The sequence below is a fragment of the Pteropus medius genome, unplaced genomic scaffold (genome assembly GCF_902729225.1).
Source record: "Pteropus medius unplaced genomic scaffold, Ma_sr-lr_union100, whole genome shotgun sequence".
Lineage (NCBI taxonomy): Eukaryota > Metazoa > Chordata > Mammalia > Chiroptera > Pteropodidae > Pteropus > Pteropus medius.
Genome location: NW_024354500.1, coordinates 7,772,105 through 7,784,654, shown reverse-complemented (window position 1 = coordinate 7,784,654; position 12,550 = coordinate 7,772,105). Strand labels below are relative to the sequence as shown.

General features: G+C 41.5%; 1 protein-coding gene and 1 pseudogene across 1 annotated transcript in view; one reads left to right on the top strand and one right to left on the bottom strand.

Moving 5' to 3' along the window:
- The window catches only part of ANKRD6 (ankyrin repeat domain 6), a 173,578-nt gene that overhangs the window by 41,323 nt on the left and 119,705 nt on the right, over window positions 1-12,550 (top strand). The window lies entirely within an intron of this gene.
- LOC120594883 (cell division cycle-associated protein 3-like) lies at window positions 225-1,025 on the bottom strand (annotated as a pseudogene).

Sequence of the window (12,550 nt, the reverse complement as noted above, 5' to 3'; positions counted from 1 at the left end):
ATATTTGAGAAATTATACCATCGGTGTTTTTTTTTTTAAATCATTTTCTTTAATATACAAGAAACACATAAGACACAAAGAAAGCCCAAGAAAGCACTCAGTTCCAGAGTTGGTAGTTTAGGGGGAGTCGAAGAAAATGAGCTTTTCCAGTTTCCCAGGGAAAGAAGGGATGAGAGGACATGGACTAGACCGTGGGTGAACCCAGGGCTGGGGCCACACACAGCCTAGTTCCCTATCAAGACAAAGTGCTGGTTTTCCTTGTCATGGTCTTGGCCTTGCTTTCATACTCGTCCAGTTCTCAGAAGTCATCCAGTTCCCAGAATGGCCCCTTCCTTTAGTTCCCTACCATTTTCACCTAGAGGAGAAGGTTGCTTACCCTGTCCTGGTGTCAGAGTCTAGGGGAGGGAGTTGTCATCCTGCAGGATGGTGAGGGGAGAGCTCCCTAGTACCTTGCTGTTTGGTTTCCGTCTGTTGCACTTAGAACCTGAAGATCTGGTCCTAACTGGGTCTCTCAAGGGCTTGTTTGAGCCCCACCTGGCCATAGGCATTCCTGTTTCCTCCTTGAAATACACCTGCTTGGAAGGGAGCTCAGTCTGACTCCAATGAGGCATCTGGTCCTCGAGGGAAAACTGGGTGCTTAGAGGCAAGTCCAATTCAGAAGATGAAGGCACCTCTAGGGGAAGAACAGGCTCTGGGGAAGGTTCGATTTGGGGGCTTCAGTCTCAAATACTTCATTCAGCTGTTTCACCAGTGGGCTTGGGGGCTCTCTGCTGCTTGTCTTCATAGGTGTCAGTGCAATGCCAAGGGTAGAAAGGCAGGGATCTGAGCCCTGGGCCTGATTAGCACCCTCCAGCTGCTCCCCTGCTGGTAGGTTTGGCTGTGGAGAGCCCTCCACCGGGATGGGAGTGAGCAGGGTGCCCGCTCTTAGGGGAGCACAGGGCTGCGGGCCGCCACTCAAGCCAGATGCTTGTTGTGTGGCGGAAGCTGCGAGGTGGAGTGACCGAGAGGCTCTTGGCTGAGCCCATCTTAACCAGGAGGAATAGGGTAGGGCAGGGCAAGGAGGGGATGCCAGGCCCCGACTCCACCTTTGGGTGCACAGTAGCTTCTACCATCAGTGGTTCTTAATTTGGGAGTAGTCATGGACCCTTTTAAAAACCTTTAAAAATTCAAATTAGCAACTCTTGCAGTATATATAAATATATCTAACTCCCCCCCGCTAAACAGTATAAAATTATAAAAAAATATTATAAAATAGGCATTTACTTATCATCGTGAACTCTCATAAATTTCTAAATTGTTATGGGTTGAACTGTGCCTCTCCTCCAGCAATTAGGATGTGGAAGTCCTAACTCCCATTACTTCAGATTGTGACCTTATTTGGAAATAAGGTCTCTACAGAGGTAATCAAGTTAAAACAAAGCCTTTAAGGTGGCCCTAATCCAAATGTCGGCATTTTTATAGGAAGAGGAGATTTGGAGACAGATGCACATAGAAGGACTTGCTGTGGAGGCATTGAGAAGAGAGCCATCTACAAGTCAAGGAGAGAGCCCTGGAATGGGTCCTGCCCTCATAGCTCTCAGAAGGAACCGATCCTGCTGACACCGTATGTCAGACTTCGAACTTTCAGAACTGTTTCTGTGGTTTAAGTCACCTGGTTTGTGGTACTTGATTATGGCTGTCCTAGTAAACAAAAGCATTGATTGTATAAGCTTATCACATCATGCAGATGTTTGGATGAGTATTTACTTTGTGCCAGGCACTGCGCTAGTCGTTGGGAATACTAAGTCAGCAAAGTCAAGTTTCCTGCCTTTAAGGTTCTTAGATTGGCGCACGTGTATAGAACCCTGGGGTCATGCTGTGATGGGCGATGCATAGGGCATCATGGGAGCCCAGAGCTGGGCCAGTGGTGAGAGCAGACTTCCCAAGAGAAGTACCACTTGAGCTGAGTGTTGAAGAACCAGTAAGAGCCTACTTAACTATTGTTGAACATTGGGGTGTTTTCAGTTTCCTGTGTTTTGAGATTATTTCTTTAGGCTAGGTTTCCAGTAATGCATTACTGAGACAAGAACGTGAATCTTGAAACATTATTTTTAAGGCAGTGTAATATTCTACCAGATGGAGGTTTTCTGGTTTATTGACTCATCCTCTTTTATTGGCTAGAACTCTCCCTGTTCTGCTTCCAGTGTTCTGATATAAATAATGGTGTAGTGTATGTCTTTTTGTATAAATATTTTTTCCTAATTAGAATTATCTCCTTAGTGATAGAGTTAGAAATAGAATTACAGTATTAAAAAGGTCAAATTGTTTTTCAGAAATGCTGATTTATATTCCCATTAATGATCAAATGAAATTTACTAAGATATCAATTTGTTTTATTGTAATCCTTTATATCCTTTGGAGTGTTTTAAAACAGTTAAACATTTCCCTCTTTTGAAGACCGAACCTTTTCTAGGAAGTAAAGTGTGGCTTTTATCATTTGGGATGGAAGAACCCTCCTCCTTAGGTTCCTTCTTCCATCTGAAATAACCTGCTGAAAGGGCATTGTTCCATCAGAGACTTGCCCACACGGTTTCTGTGCTGGTTTCTAACTAGCAAATGTGTACATTGGCCTCTGTTTGTAGTCTATTAGGTCATGTCTATCTGAAATGTAACTATCCCAGAAGATCAGCCTTCCAAGTGTGCTATTTCTGTTCTACCCCAAGCTTCCTTCAAAATGACTCCTGTATTCTCTCTGCTCTGCTAGACTCTAAATCCCACTAATGTTGGCAGCATAGCTACTGTAATAGAGTAACAAAAGGATGTAATCATGGTGACACACTGGAAATATGAGTGCCTGAAGGAAGCTGGTCAAAAGTGAAGGTGTTCTGTCTCAGTGAGAGAAAGGTTTGCTAGCATCCACTGTATTGGTGCCTTTGTGGGAGAGGGAGAAATTTCTCCTTTTTTCCCTCTTAGTTCTTCTGACTGGTCCAATAATAACCAGATTGACATGAGGCAGATTAATGGGGAAAAATAGCCAAATTTATTTTCCCTCAGCATTTTAAAAACAAAATGATGCTTAACCTTACTAACAATAAATGAAATACAAAGTAAACAAAAATGTGATTTTTCCCCTATTGAGCTCTCAAAAGTAAAAACATAAAAAGACCTATTACATCCATGTCAGTGAACAGGTAGGAGAATGAGCACCCCTGTAGGATACTGGTGGGAGTATAAGTCTGTAAACTGTTTGGAGGGTAATTTGTTAGTATTCACCAAAATTTTATATACATATATCTTATGCATTTCCTCTGCTGACTTTGGAAAAATAAGAACGTCGATAGCTGTTTTATAATAATTACGTGTCATTAGGTGTCATGGTGGTGATGGTGGTGGTGATGGTGACTTCTACTATATGAGGAGGCTTGATGAAGTCACATTCCACTAGTCTTTGTATCCAGAACAGTGCCCGGGGGCAGTGTGGGTCAAAACAAATCTCATGATTCTTTCAGGACATGGGCAGAAAGATAAACTTTCCAGGGGAAAGAGTTTTACCATTGCCCTTTCTAAGGTGGAAATAGTCACTGTAGGGGGCTGGGGGCTTCTCAGGCCCCTGCAGACACATTGGGAAGGCACTCCCTGTGAACTCCCTGCTTCCTCTGCTTCTAAGTCCTAGGCCAGCAGTGAGATTCTGCCCTATGAAATATTCATAAAATTCAATTGACCATAAAACACTTTGTAAATGTAAGAGCTGTAAGTGATCCAAATTATATCAGCAGCTTTTTGAGAAATGGAGAGAGAAAAGAAAAGGAATTTAAGGGACTGGGATCCAGGGAGCCAGCCTCGCCATTTTCAAACCGTCATAAATGGGTCATGGGTCTGCATTTTGTAATTTCAGGAATGACTAATGCTCAGACTCTTTCAGAGCACTGAGTGGCCTCATCCCAATGTGAATCAGTCTGTCTACGGTACACAGATTATGTCACTTTTAAAATCCATGTTTTTATTTCATAATCATTTTGTTTCCGGCTCTAAAAATCCTGAGAATGCACACTCAAGGTGGACTTCTCACATCAGATACTAAGGAAATCATGGAAGCCCAGGCCAGAATGGAAAGGAGCCTCTGCCAGTACCTCCTGTGCAGGTCCCCGCCCCCACCCCCGGGGCCCTGCAGGAAAGCTCCCTTGTCTACTGATTCACAGGGGCCAGTTTTTCATTGTTAGAACATTCTCCTGAGCTTATGCAGGTGTTATTTCCATCCAACCATCAATCCTTTGTTCTGTTGTCTGGAGCTCCCAGAATGTATCTACTCTTTGTACCCTCATGTATTGAGGATGGCACACTCTTCCCAACTCTGCTCAAGCCATTTCTTTCTCATAGGACAGGATTCCTAGAATTTTTGCTCTCTTGTTTATCCACCTCTTTTCTGTAGAATAGTATGCAGACCATCTATTCCTCCTCCCACCCTCAGCCCCCCTCCTCCCCACCTTGTTCCTAATTCTCTTTCTGATCGTGGATCCTCTAAGTGTCCATGTGGGGTTTTTTTGGCATCCACATCACACCATTATCTGATATTGACCTGTAAACGAACTAAAACCCCAGAGCAGTTGCTTTTTGACCTTAAGCGAAAGACGGAACCTCTATTTTTCTGCAATCCTTTTTCCTTTCCACACATTTTTTCAACCCAGACTGTGTTAAGAATTCTGATTACCTCAGTCTTATCTAAAGCATTCATCTCTCCCAGCGTGGTGGTGTCGGGTAATTTGAAAATCCAGCCTGCCGATGGCTGATGTATTTACCTAGGCTTGGGGCTTGAAGAGGGTGACAAATCCCTCATAACGAGTTTGCCAAACGTTTGCCAAACGTCTGCTGGCAGTCAGCGGATTCCGGGCTCCGTGGAGTAATGAGAAGGACAAAACTCAAGGCCTGGCTGCTCAAAGGGCGCCAGCCAGCGAGGTCAGAGGAGCTTTGGTTTGACCATTGACATGTAAATGTTGCTGCCCGAGGCTGATTCCCACCCCCTCTCCAGACCCTGCCAGCATCCCACCCAGCACACAAAGCCCTGGCTGGGGAGGGCTGCACAATCTGCCTTTGTGAGTCCCTCCAAGTCCTGGCTACAGAGGTGAGTCTCTTATCAGCTATGTTGTAAAACTGTTTTGTTTTGTACTGTGATTGTGGACTGGAAAATTCTCCCTGTCACATGCAGTGGGAGTGGTCTCTTTGGAGTGCGCTCCTGTTTTGGATGTAGACATAGGCCCTGTAAAGGTTTCTGAAATGAAAAAGAATACTAAGTGATTATTAATTTGATTTGATGTAACCTGAGAAACAGAATCATATTTGCCCACATGAATGTGCATGTACAGGATTTGATGCTAGGTTCAAAATACTTTTTGAATTTTACCTGAAATTTCTGCAGGATAATTTTATCTTTGGCATTGTGTTTTTGGGAGTCCTGCACGCATGCTCTCACTGCCCCTCTTCCCTCCCTTCCTCCCTTTCTCCCTCCCTTTTTCTCTGTCTCTAAGCTTCCTTACCTTCCTCCCTCCTTTTCCTTGTAGTGATGGTAAATTTCGTAACTCATAAAAGAAGTGCTTTTACAAGTTAGAGAAGCAATGGGGAAATTATTCAACATTAGAAGAATCATGGGGATAAACCACTAAAGAATGGATATGCTAAGTTTTTTTTCCCCCTCTGAACGGTTAGTGGAAGAGTTTCAGTAGTGCTAGTGTCCTAAATTTAACATGTGATTTGTAAATTTGTGGTGTTCTTACCACATGGTGAAGGTATATGTTATGCTTTGAACTGATTTTATTGTAAGTCCTTTAAGAATTAGCAAGAAGTTATATAAAATATAACTTTAGATTTTACATTCAGAATGAGTACTAGATTGAGTTAGAGAAGACTCTTTATTCTAAAAATATCTTGAAGTAAGAAGTTTTATTTGGTAAAATAAATATCTCATATAGGACTCACTTCTTAACTGCTTGCAGAGATAGTATTTTTAGGAAAGCATTTTCTTAATAAGATGCAAATGTTCCCAGACTTTTCTGCCCTTTCTCCCCACTCTGCCTTCCCTTCTTCTCTCTCTCTCTCTCTCTCTCTCTCTCTCTCATATAGGTACTCTTTGCAGTATGAATTTAGTACACAGTGCATCCTGAAGCCTTGAATATTGATTGATGGTTGTTAATTTAGACACTTTTTTTCTTTTAAAGTAACTATAGTAATAGAATTATGCTTTCATACCAGAATACCCATAACAAGATTTAAAAAAAAAAAAGTCTATACAATCAGTCTTAGATCTAGAAGCCATAAATCCTATCTTAAGTGTGAAGTCTATTCTTAATTTTTAAGTGTCTCATGCTCTAATGAGCATAATTAGGAAAGTTTGGCACAGAGGAAAGAATACAAAACTAAGTGTTATGAGGCGCCTAGCTCTTCAGGTGGCCTTGGGCACATGACTACTTTTGGACCCCAGTGGTGGACTTGATCATTGGTTCTCCACCAGGGATGGCAATGTCCCTGCATCATGGGCACTTGGAAATGCTGAGAGGGAGCATTTTAAATTGTCTCAATGTATGGGGGCACTAATGGTTGAGGACCCCAGATACTAGAAACCTTGAAATGCCACCTAGCTAGCCCAGTGAATAATTTGCCCACTCCAAATGCCAGTGGCATCCCCACTGAGAAACACTGGACCAGATGATCACTAAGGTTTGTCCCACTCTATTTCTCCCTAGTTACAACTAGGGCATTGAAATCATCTATAATGATGTTGAACTGTTACACATAGGGGCTGTATCTCACATTTAGCTTTAAACTCTGTTGTTGAGAGTGAATTCAGACCCGGTAATGCTCGGCGAGGACACGGATGGCATGGCAGCTCGGATTCAGAGCTTTATTGATGGGGAATTTCCTGCTCTAAGCACAGAAACGTGCTGATATTGCTCAAAAGCAGGTGTAGAGCCAGGTGGGAGGATTTTAGTTGGTTTTGAATTTTCCTTCACGTCCTCCTTTCCTCCAAGGGAAGAAGGGGGTTTATTGTGGCCACAGGCCTAGCCTCCCGGACTGAACTGTTTGGCAGCTCTCTCAGCAGCAGCCTCATCGCATTGCCCTGCTGCTGGAACCTGTCATATCTTTTGGCAAAGGGGTCATCGCAGAGGCAGGTGCTGACCTGCACATCTGCCCACCTGTCGTCACAGGCCAGACCGGAGGCCTTTTGATGAGGCAGAAAGGAATTTGGGCTTGAATAAAGAGTCCTGGGGAGTCTGAATCCTTAAATCGTTTGGTGTGATTAAATTACTTTTTATTTGACAGTGAAGTGCTGTTAAATCAAAGTCTCACAAGAAAGCTTCTGTCTGGATTATCTTTTGGTAGAAAGCAATAGATAGGTGAGTTATTAATCCTTACCAGAAATTTGCTGTGATGCTGTACATATATGCAACTCTTAATAACTAAAGTATAACATTACCTGGAACATATTTTTAAATTGATGTGTTGTTTTCAATTATAAAATAATTTAATTAGAGAAAATACAAATAAATAAAAAAATCACTACATTTTAATATATATCCTGACAGTCTTAAAAATGTTATAAAAATGGAGTTTCAGTATATGATGTTTTTATAACCTGCTTCGTTCATGTCACACTATCTCATGAACATGGTTCAATAGCACAACTATTACATGACTATTAATTTTACATGACTACTGGTGATCCCTTTAGAGGATAGATCTGAATGGCACAGACTCTGAAGTCAGACTCTGGGTTTATACCTCTTATTAGCTGGGCAAATTATTTAATTTTTTTGTATCTTGGTTTACTCTTCTGTAAAATGGGGATAATCATAATACCCACTGCATTGATGTGCTTGGAGAATTAAATAAAATGATAGATGTTGAGTGTTTAGACTAGAGTTTGCATAAAGTAAGCACTCAATATTTGTGAGATATCATCTTGTTGGCATCAGCATCATTATGACTATACCATCTCTACTAACCAATCCCCTAGTATTAGACATTCTTGCAACTAAGTCCATTATGACATCCACATCATTTCCGAAAAGTAGAATTTCTGGGCCAAACACCAATAACAATTTGAAGCTTTGGATACATAATATTGGATTTCCTTCCAGGAAGCTTGTCTCAGTATTCACTTCTACCAACTTTTCTCAGCTGAATTAAAAAATTCTACTTGACCTCCTTCTGATGGCCCATGTGCTCTGAGACTTTCTCCTTCAATAATTGGGAATATAAACTCATTTAATATTGCTCTTGGGCAAGCATAATTAAAGAAATGAATTAGCCACAAAATGAATTCAGTAAAGCTTTTGTAGTCAAAAGAACAAGGTGGATCACCTGCCACTTGATATTTTCTGTGCTTCAGCTCCTCTCTATGGATGAAAAATTGTTTATGTGTGAGAAGATATGAATGTGTAACCCATAAGTTCTCTCTTCCTCCCAGTCTCATTTAACTTCTACATATACTAGAAAGAAGAAAATTACCTTCAGTAACGTGATAAGAAATGTACAAGAAAGTAGCTATGTAATTTGTAAAACATTGTCAGTCTCTTTATTCTGTGATATGTAAAAAACTTGTCATTGCATTTATTTTTACATTTACTATGAAGAAATTGTTGCAGGAGGCATATACAAAGGCGGATTCCATAGGGTACTTGACTTGGTAGTGAGTGCTTGGCTCAGGGGCCTCGTTCACCATGCCTGTGCTACCAATTGCTGGGTGATGACTCGGTTCTCCTACCTGTCATCTCTGTTTTAGGTGTCTGAGACCTCTCTTTACAGCCTGCCATGGCCCAGCCTGGCCTTCACGTGTATCTGGTGCAGTGTCGTTAGATGAAGCTCACTTCTGTTTTATTCCTAGCTATCCACCCATCTGCATTTGATTATAAACATGTATACAGCATTCAAACCACACAACCTAACACGGTTATGAGGGAGACATCAGATGATTCTGAATATGTTCAGTTTAGATTCCCATTGAGAGCACAACATGTGAAAATTCTCATTGAGAATCCTCAGATCTCTAAAAATAGATCTTAGGACCCCAGAACTATGCTTAGGAAAGACTGACTTTGTTTGCAGGCACTGTCCAAGGTACTTTTTGATAATTATTGACATTCTAAAAAGAAATATAGCTTATATTTTCATTATTTCTTTGGATTGAATACTTGTTTCATTTTTGCTCAAGAACGATGGCTTTCAAGCTTTGGACCCTGCCCCACAGTAAGAAGTGCATTTTATAGTAATCCGGTGTATACATATACAACTATAAATACACACAGAAGTGAAACAAGTGTTTCCCAAAATACATGCAGTGCACTTTGATATTTTCTATCTTATTCTGTTTCATTCTTTAAAATGTTGCATGTGCCCCACTAACTTATTTTCATGACCCACAAATGCACCATGACCTGCAGTTTGGAAATTGTGTTCCAGAAGTGATTTGTTGTTGAGTGTGAGCTGATAGCCTTGGTGGTGGCTTGCATCCCCTTTTTACAGAAGTGCGTTGCCTTCTTCTTGGTGCTGGGTCCAGGGCAGGCTGTCCATGCTCAGGATAACACCTCTGGAGGGATGTCAGTTCCACGGGGCTGGGCAGGAAGTGGAGGCAGAGCCCCTTGTGTTGGCTGCCTGGGCACTTGGACAGCTTTGCTTTTAAGAACTTCCATTCTTCCCTGGACTGGCTGCTGCAGCTGACAGCTCTGCCCGAGAGGGAAAGTTTAAACAAAGACGATAATTCAAATTGAGTGCCCCTGGATCATGTCTTTGTCTCTGCTCTTGACAGAACAGAAGGAAGTTGATCATTATTAAGGATGCCAGCTGCCCATGGATTGATATATCTCTAGCCAGGGTTGGCCCACTTTTAAGAAAGTAGAGAGCTGGCTCCCTGGTTGGTGTGTTTTCAAGGGGTCCAGATAAGATTTTCCTTAAAATGTCTACTCATTCCTTTGTGCCTCGAACTTTATGATTTGAAGTTCATTCTTTTAAATCTTATAAGTTTTTTGGTCTCCCAGAATTCCCAATCAATATAAAAATATCCTCAGGAAAGAAAATACCTTAAGAGTGTATCAGATGACACTTAATGGGGATTTGGACAGCCCAGAGAGCAAGAGGTGGAGGTGCAGGAGAGGGCACAGAGAGCTTAGATAGAGGACTGGGAACAAAAACAAGGAGGCTTCAGGCCTGTAGAAGTTTCTGCATCTAATGGTAATTTGAAAGCTATTTGAATTGCAGAGCTCTTTAAATATTTTTTTGAGAATTTTATGAAGACCTTTTGGCTTAGGGCAGACTTGAGTAGGGCTTAGAGATGGGGGAACTGACACCCACCAAAGGTGACTGGAACTCTTAGGATCACTTGTTCTACTCAGGGATTACATGGCCTGCATTTGTCCAATGGGCTTGTTTGTGTTTAATGAGTGCATTCTCTGTAGACAACATGACTAAAGTATCCTGCCCAAGGTTCACATTTTATTTTGTCTAGTGCCTTCCAAACACTGTGCACTTATTTAGGCACTTTTCCTTAATCTTAGTTTTCTGATTGGTCAAATCACCATAATTCGATTACATGCCAGTTAGTTTTTCCAGTTTTTGGTTATCATAAAATTTAGAGCTGAAAAAGACTTTAGCAATCACCTGGGTTAGTGTTTTTATGTGGCTACCAACTCATTACTGGGTCATTAAATCAGCTGCATCGGTGTTATTGACAGAGCATGTTGGTTGAATGGATGAGAACTCTATAAATATTTATCTTCCCCACCAAGACTTGTGCAGTACACAAATATGTGATTCCTCCTAATGAATAGCAATATACACCACAATAAATTTCATTTGGTTCAGATATAGTCATTCTTTTATTTGATGAATATCTGTTGTCAATTAAACCTATTGTTTATAGGTTCTGTGGTGGGGTTACAAAGGTGAGTAAAATACGGAACCTGCTCTCAAGATGCCGTAGTAAGGGAGACAGGCACAAGAGGTCGTGATGACAGTGTGGTGCCTGCAGGGATGAGGATACTAATTCCTCCTCCCTACCCTGCTGAGCTCTCACTGCAGGAGTTTCCCACTTTGGAAAAGCAGTGGGCCAACTGACTCTGCTGGAGTAGCTTAGCTTGGTCCAGCAGAGTGTGTCTGTGAGAGGACAGAAAGCCATCCTCTGAGATTAAGAAAACAAGCCTGTCTAGTAGATTAAATATAGTGCTCTCCACCTCCCCCAAAGGTATGTCCATGCCGTAATCCCTGGAACCTTTGACTTTGGAAAAATGGTCTTTGCAGATGTGATTAAGTGAAAGATTTTGGGGTGAAGAGATGATCCTGGATTATCTGGGTGAGCCCTAAATCTAATGGCAAGTGTCCAATAAGAATGTGGCAGGGAGAGATTTGACAGATGAAAGAAAGCTACTTAGGTAACCAGGGAGGCAGAGATGGAAGAGGCAGGGAAGGGATTCTCCCTGAGAGCTTTCAGAGGGAGCTCAGCCCTGCCAACACCTTGGTTTTGGACTTCTAGCCTCCAGAACTGTGAGAGAATAAGCTTCTTGCACAGTTGTTTTAAGCCACCAAATTTGCTGTAATTTGTTGTGGCAGCCCTAGCAGACTAATGCAGCCTGGATTTTGTTGGGCAGTAATTCCAGAAAAAAGGGCCTTTCTGAAGAGAATACAGGGGCTAGAGGCAAAGCCCCGTTTGGGAAGAAGGAAGCCAGTAATGTGGCCAGAGCACAGATTTTGTGAAAGATTGTAAGAGGAGATAGGACTAGAAAGCTTATTTCTGACTCCTTGCCTTTGTGGTGGTTTGAGTAATTCCTTGTTTATAAAGGATCATTTGATTGTTTGTCGTACTGCCTCTTAGGTAATGTCTTAACACCAGTGACCAGGCAAATGGTACAGGATGAGATTTGTTTGTTGCTCAGATGGCTACACTTTTGTGTGGATTTGGGAAGAGCGTAAACGTTCCTGATTATAGCCCACTGGGGAGAGTGATGCACACCCCACTAGAGGGTTGCTTTAGTCATTCCCCACATGTTGTTCTTGAACTTGTATTTTTCTTGGATTTTTAGTGAGAATTTTATGTCCTTGAAATTATCAGTTAATACAAAATCATTTCTGTGGCATGTAGTTAAAACATCTTTAAGACAGATGAAGAAAATCATGCTCCTCAGCGCAAAACTAGTCCATGCCACTTTCAGAGATTCGTGAGTTTGGATTCTAGAACAGACCCTCCTCACATCATGCTCTTTCTTCTAGAAGAACTGGACATTTGATACCTTTTTATTTTCTTTAACATTGAATTTACGAGTGAGTATATTTTGGGACCTAATTAAATTTTATTCCTTTGGGTTGAGAACAGCAGCTAAAGGTCTGGTGTCTACTCAGCTGTTTTTTTGACCTGCCATATCTTTACTCTCCCCTATCCCGCAAGCTTCAGGTATACTCGTATTTTATGATTTTCAGTTATTAGTTTTTATTATAAAAGGAATTCAGGCTTATTGTAACAATATTGAATTGTACAGTTTGAATATATGGCTCCTTAATACTTTAGCTAACTGCAAAACCCACTTCTCACTCA